Source organism: Bacillus rossius, chromosome 6 (genome assembly GCF_032445375.1).
Source record: "Bacillus rossius redtenbacheri isolate Brsri chromosome 6, Brsri_v3, whole genome shotgun sequence".
NCBI classification, from domain to species: domain Eukaryota; kingdom Metazoa; phylum Arthropoda; class Insecta; order Phasmatodea; family Bacillidae; genus Bacillus; species Bacillus rossius.
Window position 1 is genome coordinate 7,752,924 of NC_086334.1, and position 20,905 is coordinate 7,773,828.

General features: G+C 38.9%; 1 protein-coding gene across 1 annotated transcript in view; it reads left to right on the plus strand.

Annotated features, from left to right (window-relative positions):
- LOC134533492 (peroxidasin-like) overlaps window positions 1-20,905 on the plus strand; it is a 521,250-nt gene that overhangs the window by 205,629 nt on the left and 294,716 nt on the right. The gene's annotated exons all lie outside the window — the stretch shown is intronic.

The window sequence follows — 20,905 nt, forward strand, 5'->3', positions numbered from 1 at the left end:
TATAATGAGTATGTATATACATATTATATACATACGTCAATTATGTCCCAGTTGATAGCAGGGTTTGTCACGTTAATTTATTTAGCTTTCCCTATTTATTCTGCCGCAGGTCTGCCTTTTTATGTGCTCTTCTGACTATGTCAACGTGTGTTTCTTCATTCTTGAATTCCTTACATCTTCTTCCCTAATTCTGTCTTCTACACCTGGTTGTCAAAGATTCTCGGAGCGGTCAGCCCACCAGCGCTGATCGTTGTCGAGTGACAAGTCACACGCTTGTAACTTGTCACTGCAGGCCCTCAGTGGGTGGTCGGTCACATCGCTCGCTTCCGATCGAGTTGATCCGGGTTCCGTTTCCACCGGGGTCGAACCCAGAGTCCTCGCAAGTGGGAAACGTTTTCGTCGTGTCGCAACGATGGAAGCTCAAAACTATTTGTTACGTTTATAATTTTACTAATTTTTCAGATTTAAATGCATTATATTAAGGTCATATTTATATTGTTTACAACATTAATTATTAGTAGTAATATTTTTTAAATATTTTTTATCTTTAGTTTTTAATTTTTTAGTTTTATTATTTTTGTTTTTAAGGTGTTGAATTTTTTTCCACTTTGTTGGAGCATAATGTTTAAGGGTACATTCAAATTCTTTAAGGACCTAATAAGGTTAGTTTTTAAGTTTTTTCGAACCTTTTTCCGATTATATTAAATAATGTTCTAAGCGACAAGCAGAAAGCAGATTTTTAGAGTTCGCCATAGGTGTGCTACTGTTACGAATACCCTGAACAATGTTTATTTTTATAGTCGGATGCTAAATAACATTAATTAATTATCATGAGAATTCCAAAGCAAAATAAAAATCACAAATAAATTTTATTTTTATATAATTTTTTTCCAGCTGAAGTGTTTGTAGCAAAATATGAATAACTACTAAAATTTAACCATCCATAATAAATTACTGAAGCCCTTGGACATAAAAATATATCTACTAAGTTTACAGACAGATTCATTAGCATTTTAAACTGTAAAATTTCAAGAAACTTTATAATTAGGTAAGAATGTGTTTCTTTTAAAATATAATTTCATTCTTTATCATTTTTCTCCAGTTTTTAATTTGTATTCATCATTATTAATAACATTATTATTATTTTCTTATTGGAGTGCGAATCCAGCGAGAGGGCGGATATCCGGTGTGAACAGCAGGTCTGATTGGCGCAGGAAGCCAGTTTATACTCTCAGCATTGAAGCGCTTGATTGGAAATATGGCTGTCAAAACCACGCAATGCGGAATACGCAGTTCACACATTACGCAAGTTGTGAAATATGTCTGTTCTATGGTGATGTATGTTCTATGGTACTCAGTGCCTTGATGGCAAGCCTAACTCACCCACCCTCCACACAACTGCTCTCCAGCCGTTCTGTTACGTGAGTACAGCCGTGGTGTTATGCAACACGCAGTACAGCCCCATGTGCAGGCTGCGGTACTTGAAGGGGCTGACAGGTATTTGTGTCTGAAAAGTGTCATATTATGCACGTCACACCCTGGCGTGTGGTATGCCACCGAGATACATATTTGTTTAACACCAGTTAACTACAAACTTATAATTGTTCACAATAATGTCAGTTTTCGTTCTAGACACTTTATTTAAATTATGTTTTAATAACAAGAGGTTTTGTTGGCTTTAATAATTCGATCAAAACGATCATCGCCATTTAACTTAACGTATTGCAGATGGATAATTTTCTGTCTGTGAGATAAAAAATTATTTTGAAGTAATAAATTTCAATTTTACGTACATAAACAACATAATTATTTCGCTATTTATGGTACTTGTAATACAACTGTGACAGTAACTTTCGTTGTTAAGTTAAAAAAAATTTCAAACAAATTAAAATTTTATGTCAAGTTTTGGAGTAGAGGGAGTAAATAAATTCTAGTTCCGTGAAAAATATATGTTGTGACAAAGGTCCTTCCATCATTAAATTTATACTACCCATTTTTTGTTATTGCTCATCATATATTGTATAATGTTGATACTGTTTGCCGTTTTTGTATTTTTCGTAAATGAAACATTCAATGTTGGTAAGAAAAAGATTTTGGTGGAACGGATGTGACCCTGATTTTAACCCCAATAAAAACAATTTCATATTCATATATTAGCTTCTCTCTCTGATCGTAGAATCTACTTATATTCATTCTGTGTTTAAAACTGTTATAGTTCGAAAATTAGTTGCTAATATGAATTATATAACCCCTGCCAATGAGTACCACAATTGCATTGCCGGCTAACATCAACTTCATGAACTTTGGACAGATGTAATGTTATATACATACTGATAACTAATAATAATAAACATGATAAACTTAAAACACCAATTAACAATCAGCAATTCATATTTGATATATAATATTAACATAATGTATTATATTATTATTAAACAAATTTGTGGTATAACTATACTACTTTTGCATCATGTAATAATATTTCATTCATATTTTATCTTACTGTAATTTTAAGCTTTACGTGTTCATGTTTTGTTTTAATGTGCCTATATGTTTACTTGCAGCGTTTTGTGTCTTTTGTACTGTTAGTTTGTGGTGCCTGTCTTTGTGTGGTGTCTGCATGTAGGTGGTGCCTCTCTTCTGTGCAGTGCCTGCCTGTATTTAGCGCCTGCCCAACATTACAGTGACCACCATATAGGCTTGTGTTGTTTATTTTGTGTTTGTATAAGGTGTTGTGACTGTCGTTTAAGTGAACTTGCTTAACTGTTGATAGGCATGTAACAATTATAATAATAATTAAATGAACGCCTGCAAGCAGCTAGATGTCGGTCTAGCTGCTGAGCTGCGCGCGCACTCGCCTGCAGTATTACCAACCTAACTCGCCTGCAGTATTACCAACCTAACTCGCCTGCAGTATTACCAACCTTACTCGCCTGCAGTATTACCAACATAACTCGCCTGCAGTATTACCAACCTAACTCGCCTGTAGTACCTATTACCAACCTAACTCGCCTGCAGTATTACCAACCTTACTCGCCTGCAGTATTACCAACATAACTCGCCTGCAGTATTACCAACCTAACTCGCCTGTAGTATTACCAACCTAACTCGCCTGCAGTATTACCAACCTAACTCGCCTGTAGTATTACCAACCTAACTCACCTGCAGTATTACCAACATAACTCGCCTTGCAATATTACCAACCTAACTCGCCTGCAGTATTACCAACCTAACTCGCCGCCGAGACGAGCTGAAACACTTTCGGTATTAAGGCGGCTTCTGCCTTTGTCTTCTCCGCGCTAAACAACTTCCCCCCCCCCCAGGAATTGAATTCACTACGCGCGAAGAAAGAAATATTCCCTCCGTCATGCGCGCGCAACTCCGCTGGCAACTTCCGGCACTCGTCTTGCTAAAGTGTTTTAATTAGCTTCGAGGGAAGCGACTGGAGCCTGGCGCTTTTCTAATGTTCGTTGAACTCGATAACTCAAGAGTACAGCCTGCTCCGAGACAAGCAAGCTCTTGGCCAGTTTCTCCCAAGCTTATTGCGCACTTGAGTCATTTCACTTCGAACAAAGTACGCAATACCCTAAAAATAATAATTACTTACAATAATCACCACCTAAACTCGCCTACACACTTTAATTAGGAAAATATTAAAACTGCTACAAATATTTAAAAAAATGGTGCATTTAACCAAATATTTTTTTTTAATAAAATTCCACTCATTCTCAGATCTAACATTTCGATATTATGCATTTTTAAATACAAAAAAAAACATGTATATATTTTCATACAACATATGTTTTTAATGGGTGTGACTTCACTGCCAGAAATGTTGTAATTTACGTGAACCGGTAAATTTTTGAATATATTTATGTATTTACATCATAAATTCTTATTTTAAGCTGTGTCCAACAAAAATTTATCCAATTTTATCACCAAATAACAAATTAGAATGATTTTTGGCTTGCTATCAGTTAATTAGATGTAAATGGATAAATATTAACGCAAAATTATTTGTTTTCATTTAAATGTTGATCACAGAAGCGTTTAAATTATTACAAATTTTTATATAAACAAGCACTAACACAGCAAAAAATTAAACATTTGGGTTGCATCAGGAAATTGCATTAATCTAGGTTGCTTTTATATTAACGCTTTGGGAAATCAATCTTAATGTGATATCACAATAAATTACTTATTTATTGCGCTAGTAAGTTCATTGTCTCGTTTAACAGTTGTGAAGGTGACTACTAGTAACAAAATACATATTTATAGATCTTAAAATGTTTTTTAAATATGCAACTTTGAATTAAGTGGTCACTTAATTAAGTAAATTTAGACTAAGAATGAACATAATTGATATACCTATCTTTAAAATACTTTTTCATGGTCTGAAGTGACACCTAAATTATTTCCTTAGCAGACATTTTCCTTCTTGACTCCATTTTTTCACAGGTTGGAATAGTACTTAAAAAAAAAAGCTAACTCAACTATACCAAAATATTCACTTAAATGCAAACAAAATAATGATGCAAAGAAGCTGTGTCGTTTCTAAAGGAAAAACTATTTGATAAATCTCAATGAGAAGTCGCTCAGAAATGGAAATGCAAAAGGACAATCGTTAAACGCTTCCCATGTTATTTCTATTTTTTTTCTTAAGTTGCCTGTCTCATTGTCCTTGTCTTTTATGCATTCTTTTTTTTCTTGTTAAACATTATACTACGAGGAGTGTGGGTTGCTGTGAAATCCTTTGTGTTCGAGAATATTCTTCTAAAATGCGTTGCCTTCGAGTTTAGAACTTGCATCGCTTGCGGTTATCAGCCAATTAATAAAATTTATCGCGTTGCTGAAAATACTTACGTTTTTTCGACCGTCATTTTTAACAAATCTGAGTCCACCCAATTTATAATCTATGTTTTTTGAGCGGGACATATGCCCTGAGTAAACATACGATTCTTGGACGAATCATATCCAGACAAAAATATGTTAAACACACATTAGCTACTCTTTTATCTTCATATATTTTAGGTACTAAAAATTTTCCCTGAAAATATAATAACTATAAGAAAAATAATCATGTAACAATTTATTCTTAGAAAAAATTGTATGTACAAATTTCCCATCATATATACGTTTGTACTATATACACAATTGACACTATTAAATTATTTATTATAAATATTATCGATTTTATTATACTGTTAATTTAAAATATATTTCAATTAATAATGTATTTAATACAACACTATATTTAGAATATAAATTATTTTAAGGAAATTTTCAAGAAAATATTTTTTGTTAGTTCAAATAAGCGTATAAATTAGAACTGCTGTGAATGAACAGTGTCTCAAGCATTAGAAGACTACTTTTTCTAGTTGTGACCTTTACGCGTCAATTATCACTGTTACGAGGCAGCCAGGGATGGCTGGAGTGGCACGCCGGCTGCGCTTATCTCTTGGGAAACCCCGCCGCGACCCAGGTAACGCCTGTCCCTCCCTCTTCCACTGCGAGTACACGGACCTCCCATTAGTGGGCCTCTCCGTCTCACCTGGAGAGTTCTATGAACTGGTCCCGAGAGCACCGTCGCGTGAAATGGCGTAACTAGAACTCCGTTGTTCTCGCAGCTTCGAGTGTGTTAATTCGGGGGCGCTTCGAGCTTCGGGCTCTTGAGCTAAATATAAATGAAACATGCTTATCGTTAGGAGTGAAGTTGTAGAAAGTATATTTAACTTTGATTTTAAGCACAGAATTACCCAATGGTCGACTCATACTTTACAAAAAAAAACTAGAGAGAAAATTGGATTTTGGATGATTTGATAAAAACCATTTTTTTAATAAATATTTAATATAACCAACTACTGAATTTTTTGCAACTTGAAACTACCACTTTCCTGTATAACCATGCCAAGGCCGAGGATGGGACGTTATCGTAGCGGGGAAGTGCTGGGTTCAGCTTGAGGCGAACCATGCGCGAGAAGGTAAACTGCCGGGCGTGGTGCAATTCATATTTATAACTTGCCGTTTTATTTTCTCTCTCGCCTCTTGTTCCTTGGCGGTAGCTGTGGGTGCGGCAGGAAGGGTAGAAGGTGGGGGGAAAATGGAAAGAGTTATTATTTCTTGGCCGGAGGAAGTTGTCAAGCTTCCGCGATGGAAAAAATGGAGGGTGATAAATATGGTGAGAAGGAAAGCAGGCAGAGATTTACAGCGAGCTTTGCGTTTCTTTTCGTTTACGGTTAATGGACAGTCAGCCTCCTCCGTCTCGACCGGCCGACACTGAAACCGGGAACCACATTTCCTCCCTCGCCTGAGGAATGAGAAGGGGGGGGGGAGAGAATGGAACCAGAGAAAATTCTGGAGCTTATTTTGCATGAAGGTGACTTCCTTTGTCGAGGCCTCTAAATATTTAGGTAAAAATTACAGTTAAAAACACACAAGTACGAAATACATTTTTTTTTTTTAATTTTTGGCCTAATTAGAGTTGTTGCAATTTTACTGAAGCACGGAAACATTAATGGCGACAATGCCACACGCATCGAGTGTTCGGTCGCCTTTTACATGCAAGCAAGTGAGCTGTCATGCAGTCCTGCTTCGTGCAACTATGGGACTTTATGTGGTGACCGTATTGTGGCCTCCCCTGCTGGTCATATAAGCATTTGACCCGCAGTGCAGCACAAATTTGTCGCTCTAAGTGGAAACCTCATCCATGTCACACGCCATTTTTTTTAAATTCTTTGGCCACACAGTCACTATCTGTTGCGCCTCAATTGCACTACTTAACAGTTCGAAACTAGCGCAGCACTATCGGCGGTGTCCCAAGCCCACACTTATTAGTTTCTCATGCACTCATTCCAGCAGTTCGATTGCTCGCAAGTTACTTACCACCAAAAGTAATAAACCAAATAATTTAAATATCTGCAAACTTATGAGACTGCTTACATTTACGTACCTATTTGAGCTGCCGTTAATAAATATTAAAACTTACACTAAAACTAATTACAGACTAAAATAAATAGTATAACATAAACTAAAATATAAATAAATATATGAACCAGAATATTTTGTGACCTTGCCCTAGGCCACAATTTAATGCATTAGTTTGAAAGTTTGCAACATATATTTATTATATATTTGGCATGACGTTTTTATATAAATAACAACGTGAAAAAGGTTAATGTAGTCATTTAAAGGCCTTAATCTTTGACGAGGTTCTTATTAAATTTTTAGATGTTTTTCAAAATTATTTTCCATTTTTTCAATGCAAAAACATTCTATCTACGGTTCTCATTTAAGTATGGCAGTGATGACATAATCTTCAGCTTATGAGTGCGATCTCTTAGCGTGCTCGACCACAGAAGCATATATCTGATTGACCAAACCACACAGCCAACCAGAAGGAAAGGAGTTTCTGATCGACCCACAGCTGCAGCCAATCAGGAAACACTGAAATCTCAGGTCATAGTTTAAAGGCAAGAGGACTGTCACGACCTTCAGTAAGAGACCGTTACCCTGATGATGGCGAATGCAATATCAGCCAAAACGTTGGTGAACTCATTTCTTTTGACACGGCCAAAACCCACCTTCCAAAAAAGAGAACCTAAGACAATGGCTGCGAAAGTCTGTGATCCTTATTAAAATTTTAATTGCTTAATTTATTAGAAATGGTCATAAGAAAACGAACATATAAATTTCAGTAGAATTACAAAGTTAAAAAAAATATTCTGCGTATTATTTTGAATACTTGTTTTATTATTGATTTGTATTGCAGATGCTCAATAATGAATCCTGCAATATTTTGACGCTGATATTAAATGAAAAACTAAGGATTTGAAACCTTTGTCAAGTCCCGAGATAACCGTATTTTATATAACTAAGAAACATTTGCGGTAAGCTTGTTCTAGGTAATTTTTCCGGTAGTTCTAGCAGAGAATTCGAGTAGCGCGGGTTGAGGAGGAGAAGGGGGAGGGGTGGGGTGACTTCCAGGCCATTGCACCAGATGGCAGCAGCGATGATCAAAGACCGGTCTCCTTTGCCCGCGCCACAAAAGGCAGAAGTCGATATGAAATTGGAGCGTAGCGGAGGAGGAGGAATTTCCCCTCGTGAGGTGGAAGACCAGGCGAGATGAAAAAGAAATTCGTTTGGCTCCAGGTTTGGTTGGTGAAAATTGTTCCGTTTTGTGTTTTCGCTCGTACACAAACACGACACAACATGATAAATGGAAGCAAAGTATTTTTGTAAATAATAGTTGAACTAAAAAAAAACCAAAATATTCTGATTATGTTAAATTTCCCTGTTAAAAAATTAAGTGGATTGTAGACTAGTTTACAAAATTTATCTTTGAAAGTCATAGCTTCATGAATTCTCAGCAGCTGTATGCTCGGATAGCTTTTTAACCTTTACTATCTCCGCTGTAGCTAAACCATTTAGTCAGTCTTAGACACAAGACTAAGAAAAAAATAAAACAATCAAAATCTATTTTTATTACTTTAAAATACTTTGGTAACTCAAATTTTTAATGTAAACGGTGTTTTAAGAGTTAAAATTACTCAACGCATTTTGATATTCGTTTGATTAACAGGCGAACATATTACTGTATTCAAAATCATAAAGCACGAGTGTTCCTTTGTGATCTAACGTTTACAAATGTTGACGAATCAGACAATGTTACTATACTGTAAGTTGCTATTAGAAAAGGTTTGGATCCACTCATAATACTTACTATACACACATGTCATGCATTTTCACCATTTAATTATTGTAAGTTGCTATTAGAAAAGGTTTGGATCCACCCATAATACTTACTATCGTGTCATGCATTTTCACCATTTAATTATTTCCCTTCCTCTTCCTTACCAGTTTACACTAAGCTCCAAAAAAATAATCTGAATGCAAACATATAACAAGTGTACGTTATTTAAATAAATCTTGCAATGCAAAAAGCTTTATTTCTAAAAAATTTTACATCGGCTGATTTTTTTTTTTTATCTGTGTGTTTGCGAATACATTTTTTTTTGTATGTTGTTAATGTTTATCAATGACATACAGTGTAACTAGCAATGGCTTTATGTCAATTTTTTTTTTTAAAAATCAGACAGCAAATGTGTTAATGTTATTCACGCCAACTAAAGATTTGAAAATGACGGGCATTAGAAAAATTTTGTTACGTGTGAAACAGCCGGGTGTAGTATTTATAACGAATGCATATGTTGTTCAATGACAATGAAGCGTACATCCTTATGTTTACGCTGCAAACATACAAGTCTGTTCGGGTGTATCGTTGCTGGTCCACAGAAGTACCCTCGTGTAAGATGACGGGGGGGAATAGGGGAGTTGCTTCTCCCCGGAGCGCCTGTTCCTGCGCTTGGGGGTTGTCGTCTCGGGAAAGTTTGTAAAAGGATTGGGGGAGGGGGAAGCGGTCGACAACCGCGGGAAGCTTTACGCCTGGTTCCAGCGGGTGATCCCTCCTCTAACCCCGCCCCGCCCTCTTGAGGCCCTGCCGCACTCTCGCAGTCGCTTGTCTGTCCGACCATGCTGTCTTACGGGGGGAAAAAACAAAAAAAACAAACAGAATTATTGTAATAATGTTCGCAGGCTTTCAACGGCCATTGTATGAAGTAGCTTGGCTTCTGGGTTGTAGCCGTGTCCTTGGCAAATAATTCACCAACTGGTAACTTGAAACACTCCCATTCGTTTCCTACTTTTCCTATCGACGTCCTATCTTTAACAGAATGACACAGATTGGAAGAAGTTAAATAGCAAACATGAATAAAAGTTATAGTTAAAATAATCTGTTCGTTAAAGTAATAAACATATTTGAATTAATGAGTGCAAAAAAAAATAAATCTATCAATTAAATTGTAGATTTAATTTCACTCCTTCTTTGTATCCATACAAAATAGTGATAATTAAATAAAAATTATTCAATTTTATTCATAAAAGTATGCAATCATTTCATCAATGTTTTGTTATGACGTTGTCACGTTAAACTATCGTCCGTAAACCGACTTTAAAGACAACCATTTTTTTTTTTTTTTTTCAAATTTGGCCTGTGAGCACACGCGCGCGTGTTCTGCCCGCGCCGCTGTGGAAGCCCGCGAGCTCGGGAGGTCTGGAGCGCAACTGGAGCGTCGACGACGACGGGAGAGGCTCGTGTCCTGTTCGCCGCGGCTTCCTCGCGAGACGCGGTCGCCAGTCCTTGCGCGAATAATAAATCTCCTCTTTATTTCCGCGGGGGGGGGGGGGGGGACACGTTTTAATTACAGTCCCCAGCGAGACATGTGGAAAAGTAAGGGGGGGGGGGAGAGAGAAATAGAGAGAGTCTCGTGTGGGAAGGGGGTTCGTTTTTCGTGCGATAATAATTCAGCCCACGGATGAATGGTACGTGTTGTGCTTCGGATTTTCTGGAGGGTAACACATTGCGTCAGGCCGCTCTCGGTCTCTCTCTCCGTGAAATACGTCTCCAGGTCATGGGATCCTGGGACCACCGGGGCTGTGGAGTTCTCCCCCTCCTCCTCCTCCTCCCTCCCTCTACAACAGGAACACTGGTGCACCCCCCCCCCCCTCAACAACCCACCAGCTCCCGGGTCTGCGCAGAGCTGCCTCGGTCCCCCCTCTACCCCTCCGCCCCTGGGCCCCACAGCCGACCGAACCGACGTCTCCGGGCAATTAATTGTCTCACGCGATCGGACTCCGGATAAAGTTCTGGTCGGTAAATAAGCCGTAAATCCCCGCTCCCGCCACCTTCCCCCCTCCCCCCTTGCACAGCCGATTCCGCCGCACTTTCGGCCGGGGATACTGTTTTTATCTGTCCTCGCTGGGAAGGGGGGGGGGGGGTGAGGAGGTCGCCGGAGGACGGCAAGGGAGGGGAGAATAACCGGAGCTGTTCTCGGAGCCGGATCGAGCCGCTTCCGAGGCCGATACGTCATCACCTCGTGGCTGCGCGAGTGATTCAGTGGCGCACCTCTGGGCCCGTTCCACAGGAGGGGGCCAGCAGGAGCGAGTGCTTGCTGCGAGAACCTTTTGTTTTATCGCCGCGTACACGCCAGCGATCGCCCCCCGTGTAGCCTGGCTCGTTCGCCGAGATTGTGATTCTAGATTAAGGCTCTTTAGCTTTATCTCTCGGGTGAATGATGCCATCTTAGTAATGATTCTAGTCGAATTTGTATTTGTTTGATTAATTTACCTTACTCAGAAATATGACTAACCAGTTCCTTTTTCTCTTACGAGAACCTCAACGGTGACCTCGCTGCCAAAAACAACTTGAAATTTATAATTTTTTTCATTATTACTTTAATACATTACTACCTGTCCACTATAATTTATTTAGAAATATCTGTACATCATACCTCTCAACAAAATCTAGAGATAATGCTTTCAGGGAATAGTTTACATAAAGAGTGCACCTGAACAGACTAATCACTTTTGGAAGATCAAAAACTCACCAAACATTGATAACACCAATTTAAAAGAAAATAATATGACAAATAACAATCCTGAACTTTCAAAATATACAAAATAAAATAGCTTTAACTGAAACTACTGAATCCTTTAGGCAAGACTTCAATGTTCATCCTAATTTAAAAACAAAAATATGATTGAGTCTTTTAGTACTCGCCAGTGATGTGTCAACATCTAACTTCGGTAACGAGCAAATTCATGTGTTCTCATGTTGCAAATAAACTTATAATACGAAACACAGACACGAAATTTAACGAAGAATTTTTTTGAATAATGTCGCGCGTGATAAATATATGAAAATTATTCATTTTAAAGCAAAACGGTAAAAATGTTTCCCTTTATTTAAACCTAACTATATTTCTGTTTAACTAGTTGGTAATATCGATGTCTCAAAATATATATAATTCTGTTTAACAATGTGGCACTAATTATTTCTCAAAATAAAATGTCGAGGTCGCCACAATAAATAACGCGAAAATACAAATTATGTGTTCTCATGTTACAAATAACACATTTCTCTGGCCTCAGACACAAAATTTAACCTAGAATTAATTAAAAATAATGCAGACCGTGATAAATTAAGAAAAAACGTGTTTTCAAGTACATTTTTGGTCGTGAATCATAATATTCTTCTTCGATGGCCACTAGAATCCGTCGACGGTACGTAAAAGTGGCTCGTTACCATAACCCAGAGAGCGCATTCGTTCCCTACGGCGAAAATCGTATAGCAGACGAACTATAATGAAATGGTTTAGATAAGAGCGAAAAATTATTTAAAAACTACTATACCCCGGATTTGGACCTGATTTTCGACAGGGAGTTTTATTAAAATATTGTCCTTCTAGCTAATGTTGCATTAGACAGTTAATACAATCACATTACCCTCAGTCATTGAGTACTCTGGCTTGCGCCGTCCTCCATAGGTATAAACACCGTGGACAACCGATTGAATAAGTTTCAGATTTTAGTCGATTTAAATACAAATACGCATCCAATAAACACCTTTCCCAAAGATGTATATATGTATGTGTGTCTGTGTGTGTGTTTTCCATTGAGGAGGTTTGAACCACATCAAAAATTAACCCCCAAGTTCTACAAGCGCGTGCTCGACCGCTGTTAGTAATTTTCAAGGATAAAATGTATTATAATCAGTGTAATACTAGGTTTATAAGGTATTTTAAAACTTTATTTATTACTTTTTACGGTGACTATTTTAGTTTACCAAACATATTCCAGGGTAGTTTCACTATCATAATGTTTCATTTGGCACACCAATACGTTCGGTGTGTGACCTAACGTTTACGATAGCGTGTTGATACATGTAGGTCCTCCATATTTTTGTCACATTTCTGTTCATCGACTTCCGTTATATTTTAACGAAATTACTGCTACCAAACGCCGTATGCCCAAGAGCTAGGATCTTTACGCATCAAAAAGGCAGCTATTTTTTTTTTTTTTATAATTCGTCTTCGCCAATGAAAATCCTGAGCCCGAACACGGGACATGAACGTGGATAAAAAAAAATTTCTGATGTTAAAACAAACACTTGATAATTTTGTTCGCGTGGAAGGCCTGCGGTATTCACTTAAATACATTATATTTACTTATTTCGTGCTCAGGGTGTGATCGCAAGTTCTCCACGCTGCAATGAGGAGTGAAGATGTTAAAAAAGGGGGTTGTCTGTTAAGTCGGTTTACGGACTATAATTTTATGTGATAATGTCATAAGAAAACATTGATGAAAAATTGCGTACTTTTAAATTTTCAGATATTATTTACAGTTTTTACAAATTTAATTTAACTAATTTGTTTGAATATAATCACGAACTTTTAGTTAAAAAGCCCGCCTTAACCTGTTCGATATTATAGAATAATTTCTTGCACGGTGGTTGGCCGGTTCTTGCACGCTCGGCTCAGGTGGAACGTGACAATGAGTCAATGCTTTTTCAAGCGTGCAGCCGGCGCTCATCGATTTATAAGACGTTATCACGTCAAAATGTTTAATGTTACCTCAATCATCCAAAAACTAAATTTCTAAATAATACTGTAAAAAATAACTGCATGTAACGTAATTTTTTGTTTTTTACACAGAAGAATCATGGTGGCAGAAACAGCAAGCCCCGGCCGAATCCCTGGGGGTTGTCGTGGGTAGTCGCGCGTCGGGAGGGGAGGCCGCGGGACTCCGGAACTCCGGGGAGCGGCGACCTCAATTAATCACGGAATTTTAGCGGTCGCCTCGTCGATACCGGCCGGAGTTAGCACGGCGGATATTGAACCGCGTTTCTCTGCAGCTGCGGAGCAAATACTGACGCACATCACCTCACCCCTCTTCATTCCACACAACTCTACCTGGAGCTCGCTCTGGGCGCGTGGCGGGTGGCATCGCACAGGCGCAGAGTACTGCGGGCTGCATGCCTCCCGGCAGCAAGGGGAGAGCCCTCCCCTCTCTTTGTGATGCCGAGTGTAGCGGCGACACACGGAATGTATTATATTATATAATATATATAATATTGTGTGTGTCTATTATAATTTGTGTACTGCAATTAAAATATACTACTCTTGCAAACCTTGAAAAATAATTATATCCAGAGTAGTTTTAAGTAATATATAGCCCATAATAAATTTCTTTATACGTATAAGCTATAAGATAATCTGGAGCGCTCTCTCTCTATCTCTCTCTCTCACGTCCTCGGTGTCTGTGTTCGTGCGTTTCCTTTCAACACCCGGGTTGTGGCTCACATTCATGATGTACTAGCTGAGGTACCAGGCGTTTCCCGGGCTAAACACATCATGGACATAAGAAACATCACTGCCGAGTTTCAAGTATGTAGGAGATACACTTGAAAAACGGGGAAGTATGATTTTAAAGCCCCATTGACTGCCCGATCTCGGTGCATGAAGTCTACGCATCGGCAAAACCGGGACGCCAATCTTCATCTTCATTTTGGGGTGAAGGCAGGTAGGTAACCCCTAGGCAAGACGTGACGGACGCACCAAACAATAGTCTACGGATGAACGTGTTCACTGCAAAAATGTTTCACTTCCACGAAAAGAAAAAAATCATTAGGTGAGTTCGAACACAATATTTTGCGAGGTTACAAGCACACCGTTTAATGTAACGTACAAGTTATTTTTTATTTTTTTGCAATCTAATAAATGTTTCCCAGGTTCGCACTTAATAATTAGATCCACGGGATAAAGACTAGCATAAAAAAAAGTCGAACGAAATCTTGATTGTTTCGTAACCGATCAAACATTTTTAAAAGTAAAACTATGTGTTTAATAATTTTTGGAAACGATAACAAGATACATAATTTTGATTCTGTGTTTTATATTCAAGATGCCCTCAAATTCATCATAAACCAGACATTTTAATGGCTGCTAGCTGAAAACGAAATTTTATCTCGTTTGTTTAATCCTTGTCGTGGTAAAAATTTTGCTTGTATTTTTTTTTTCTTCTCGGCTTTTCCCTTCCGTATTTTGCAGCATGCTTTTTAGCGCCTGCCAACGGCGCACTCCATTATACAAAAACAACAAACAGCTGCAGAATGAGGAGTGCTGTTTGTTTTAATAAAATTATACACATATATTTCAGTCGGACCCTGCTCTGGTACTCTTTGTCTTTTTTTTTTTTTTTTTACATTCCTACTCATTTGGTTTTCCAGCTTGTTTTTATTCGAAATAAAATACAAACTTTTTAGTATTTTTCGTAAAGAATTCTTGTATTTTTAAAGGCAAAATAAATGATCACATTCATGAATCCTACTGATTATTTAAAAAATAACAATAAATTTTAGTTGGATGCATTTTGTAAGCCATAACCCTGAGAAAGAATTTGTTGAACCTTCCACAGTCTGTTATAAAGTTACAGCATTGAGAAAAATAAGATTATAGTTTAAAAAATCACTTTTATTATTAAATAGACTATAAATTTAAAAAAGAAATTATATTCAAATACCATTTCAAACGCTTAATAGATTCTATATTACATGTAACCATCCATTATATATATATATATATATATACAGTGGTAGGTAAATAAATAAACCATGGCAGAACAAGGTGTGATATGTTCTGCTGGTAAAGGTTATTCTGCCAGTCCCTGGAGAGTACGCAATGGTCTGAGAGCGGACACGAATAAGGGATTACTGAAGCTTACAGTTGGGCGCTAACCAGCTACCTTCTGCGCACCTCGTGTAAAGCGCTCTTCAGGGTCTACCCGGCAGCCTTCGAGTAGAGAGAGAGAGAGAGAGAGAGAGAGGAGGAGAGAGTCCTTGTTCATGGGTCCGCAGCTGGTATTGACTGCACGGCAGAAAATTGAAGAGCCCTCCCTGAACCCCTGACCAACCCGGGCTTCCTCAGTGATGCATCACGTCGCTTTTGTGCAGGTGAGCACGCTGGCTCTCCGGCTGTTGCTTCGGGGAGGGGGGTGCTTGGGGTGGAAGAGGAGGCGAAAAAAAAAAATTCCCCGGAGGTAGTTTTAATCAAGGACGAGAGCTCGTCCGTGGTGCGAACTCTGTCGGAGCATGCCCGGAACATCTCGTCATTGTAGTCGGTATCCTCTGAGTTCAATGACATGTACGTTCGCTACGTAAAACATGCTTTCCCAATAAATATTGTAACTAAGACACTTGGGGAGAGAAAAAAAACACGGCTGTCTAAAAGCTATTTAAGTCAGCTTCACCGTCAACAATTACTAATGTTCCTCGATTATGTTACAAAAAGGGAATACAGGTTCGAAAAAGCAGCCCCAATTAATTAACTAGAGTTTTATTTATAACTACTGTGCACACTTATTTCCTAAACTACAACAATCTAAATGACTGTTTTCAAATGAATCACACTTTCTAAATGTTCATTTTTCACTCTCCCTACTGGAGCTTGTCTCGACAATGGCTCTCCCTCTAATGTTCGTCTCTTTCAACGAACCTCAGTCTCAACACACTTCCTCGCACTGCTCATTCGTCCACTACGTCGTAACACCGACCCCAAGGCTTCGATCTTCGCATACGAATTCCGCCACTCGTCGCCCGCTATCGCTCGCCAAGTGATCACTCACACTCCTCACTTTACTCCTGCATCGCTTCGAAGATTCGCCTCTCTCTCTCTCTCTCTGCATGTAGGTGTCGCCTTATGTACCTCCAATCCCGCCCTGGAAAGATCTCGTAGCCCTCCGATGATTCGCGTCATCGAAGCCCTCAATTTATCAATCAAAGCTGCAAGAACAATGGCGTCCTAGTTACGCAGATTTACGCAACGGTGCTCTCGATAACCGTAGAACCTTCCAGAGGCCCACTAATGGTGCGTCTCCCTGTACTGGTAGTGGAAGAGGAAGAGACGAACATCACCTGGGTTGGAGTGAGGTTTTCCCAGAGATAAGAGTGGTGAGGCTGCCGCTCCAGCCATCTCTGGCCGCATCATATCAATATGTTGTTAATCGAATAGTGTGCTGTGAATCAGTAACCTCTTTGCACAATTAAATATTTCCATCTTAATGTTATATAATTTTGATCTGATTTACCTGGTTAATCTAAATTTATTTCCTTACTGTACTTTCCCTGCTATGTGTGGGTTGATAATAAAAACAATTGTGTTCAGCCTCTTGTTCGTCCCTGGATTAGTAGTTTAACTTAACCGTTTCTAGCGTAGCCCGTTTCCAGTTTTTTTTCTTTTGCTATAATACCATTTCAGGGTACATATGGTAGCAGAGCGTGGTTTAACCCTAACTAATCGCAGTAACCGATTTGTGGTAGTCACATTAAAAAATGATATAAATTCATTTTTTTATAAAAATCAAAATAAACGAAATTGTAAGCTGTATTCTGGCTCGCCCGAGTAATTTCCGCGGCGCGATATCAATTTTACGTTACAGAAAGAGTACCTAGCACTTACCATTATGATAATAAAAATATTTTATTTTAACTAATATTCTTTTGCCGACACTTTAGCCGTCCTGCCCGTCTTTTCTTTCGGTAAAGGTGTTGTCCCCAATGCCAGTTGTTTTTGTACCTATCCAGTCACATGGGCGCCGCCATTTTAACAGTGCTGCCAATCTTCGTCATGGCGTTCCCCCCCCCCCCAAAAAAAACCTACGGCCTGTCCGCGCCATTCACGGCACAATAGTGTTTGTCTATGTCATTGGAAATAGATATGTGACATAGCTCTCATCATTATGCAGAGGAGACCCTGCAAGGAAAATAACCTTAAATAGGTCCTCAAGAAGTTATACAATTAAGTTAGAATATTAACTTCTATGCCGCGTAGTGCGATTGGTATGCATGTGTTTTTCAGGCCGAAAAATCCGGCGTCGACATTTGTTCTCTATCCATAGTGGCACTGCCTTTTTGACGTGACGTCTAATAAATCGATGAACGCCGGCTGCACGCACGGAAAAGTGTCCCGTTACACACATTGTTCCGTTACGCTGTGTCCCGTTACGCACATTGTTCCGTTACGCTGTGTCCCGTTACGCTCATTGTACGCTTGCACCGCATCTATCTCTCTTCCACTCGACTGTTTATAAAGTGAAGTGAAAAGTTAATGTGGTTTTCATTGCTTATGACAACAACAATTTCGGCAATAAAGGTTAATTATTCTTGCATTTTTAAAATCTGATTACTAGTATAATTTCAAGTATTTATACTTTTATTATTAAAATAAAAATTATTCAATTTTATTCATAAAAGTATGCAATCATTTCATCAATGTTTTGTTATGACGTTGTTACGTTAAACTATCGTCCGTAAACCGACTTTACAGACAACCAATTATTTTTTTTTTAATGTTTTTACTCTTTCTGTCCAGCGAGGAAGCAGGAGCCAAGGTAAAGGAAGGTCAGTGTAATTACCTGGCGCCTCGGACCAACAACAAGCGAATCTACACGAGGCCATGAAGGAGTAGGGGGGATGGGGATGTGACTGAGCGAAGAAGATGGAAACATCACAACGGCACTTGCGCGGAGCCCGGCTCGCAAACTGAACGCTTTGAGGAGGCTTCAGGTAATGGGCTTACACTGTCGGGAATGACCTTTACGTCAGCCGTCGGCAAACACCCGTGAATAAGGCAAGGAGGAGAAGGGGGGGAGGGGCTGTTTGGCTGTTGACACAGGAAGGGGGTCCCCGAAGAGAAGGCGTGGACGAGGGTAAAGTGGGGCAGCGACGGAAGATTTACAACTTGACCCCTATCGGCTCTCCAAATTCACTCCGCTTCAATATTTGCGCAATATTTCACCGTTGTTCATTACCTTACGGCTACTTCGTAGTAGTTTTTGCCTTTTCAGGCAGAAGGTAGCCAAAGTCTATGCAGTTAAGGAAAAAAATAATTGTGAATTTTTGTGTTTTACGTTTCTCTAAGTATAATTGGTTGTGATGTAATTCCCTCGGAAATACATTGGAAGTAAACCATTTTTTTAAAACTGAGTTTCACATCTCGGAAAAAAAAATGTCATTAGAAGACTGCAACACAAGCCTACAAAATCAGGGTTGCTTTAGGAGCCGGTTACGGCCCTACAGTAAGTAACCAGGTGTCGGGAAACCGTTTGAAACCGAAACCCGGAAGACCGGACTAGTATCTCTCCCCCCCCCCCCCCCGGGTGAATCTCGTTGGAGCATCAAGAATCAACCTTGATGCGAAAAGAGCGTACGATGATCATGTACTGGGTATGTGAAAGAAATAACATTGGTAGCAGCGCCTGTCGAGACATTCAGAACAGTCCGCAAACAGGAATGAAGGACAGTGAATACTAGCTGAAAAAAGTGGAATAAAGGAGCGAAGAACTGGCTACGAAGATGTCCGTCCACACGCGCTGCTCTGCATCGCATGTGTTCAGGAAATGAAGAAGATACCAGCTGATGGCCAGCTTTACAAAAAAAACTGTGAATAATTCGTATCTGCAGCCATTAAAATGTAGTGAAATTTTTAAGCTTACCATTCGTGTTATATAAAAGCAATTAATTTTCATTATAATAACAAATAGGAATGTTAAAGAAAAATGATTCACGGGAGAGGAATTCACAATAAAGCTTAAACATGATAATAAATTTTATTTCCCCCTTTTTTTTACTATGAATATAAATCGCAAAATTAAATTAAAAAATTTAGCACTCACAAAAGCAAGCTTGTATGTGAGAACATCCAGTCACTTTAATCTATGTGCGTATTTTGACTAATATAATTTTTTTTTAAATTGTAACAATATAAAAATACTAATATAAGTTTTTAAAGACTTTCAGATATAAAGCCCAATTAATTTTAATTCAAGATAAAGTAAAACAATGTTTCAGAAAAAATGTATATAAAAAATAAAAAAAATTAAAAATATATATATCAAGGAAAAGTACAAATACATAAATTACTACAGTATATTAAATTTAATTAAATGCAACAGATTTATCTCCATCAGTTTAATTATTTAGGCAAATATTTACAATTAAATTTATTTCAAAAAAAATTTCAAGAAGAATTTTTTGTTGAATTACAATATATAATTCAATTTAAGCGGTGCGATCAGCTGATTTTGACCGTTCTAATTTTAAATCGTAAACGGGGCCTTTCCGCGGAGGATGTAAATCGGTCTGCCTCTTTTTTCGAGCCCGTGGCAGGAGCCACCGAGGGGAAGACTCGGGGATGGAACATCAAGAGGGCCGCGCAGTCTTGCCAACATGTCGGCGAGGACCGCCCCCAAGGCCCGCGGAAGTCGCGGCTGAACGACAAGGGAAATGCCGGCGCTGAGGCGACGAGGGTGGATTACTGGCCGGGGGGGGCGGCTCTTTATCTGGGCCACTTCGCCGGCGTCGCTCCTCGACCGGAGATTTGTGGCTCAGCTCGGCGTCGCATTACCGCGGGGTGGGGCGTCATCGCGACGGCGCTTGGGGGGGGGGGGGACGCCGGGCGTAATGACGCCAGCACGTGGTGACGGCGTCTCGAGTCGCTTCCCTTCCGTCCGCGCCCCGCGCCCCCTTCACCTTCCCGGCTCCCCGTCCCAACTCGCGTCTGGGACGTATCAGTTGTCTGCTACACGGCGACAAATCACAGTAAATTTACCTACTTTTCAAAGAAGACTTTCACCTCAAAGAAACGAAGATTTTTTTTTTTTTTTTTTCGTAATATCAAATAATTGAATATTTGTGGAAACCACGCCGTAATTCAACTTCCGAGTTGTACGTTTCGTTCTGAACAAAGATATAAACACGCACTTGGACAACAGGAGAGAGTTCTGTTTACATACCAAGAATATTCTTTTAGACTCATGTTCAAAGTAAGTGAACTCAGTGTCAGTAAACTCACGAAGATTCCTGGATAATTTGTAACCAGCCTTGTTCTTAAATTGAAGGTGAAAATTTTTAACAGTGTGTTATTTCTATTTTAAATAACTTTTCCTAACTATTTTCGTGCCAACATAAAAAAAATTATTAATTTCTACGCTGTTATTTAAAGTTGTTTCAGTTCTG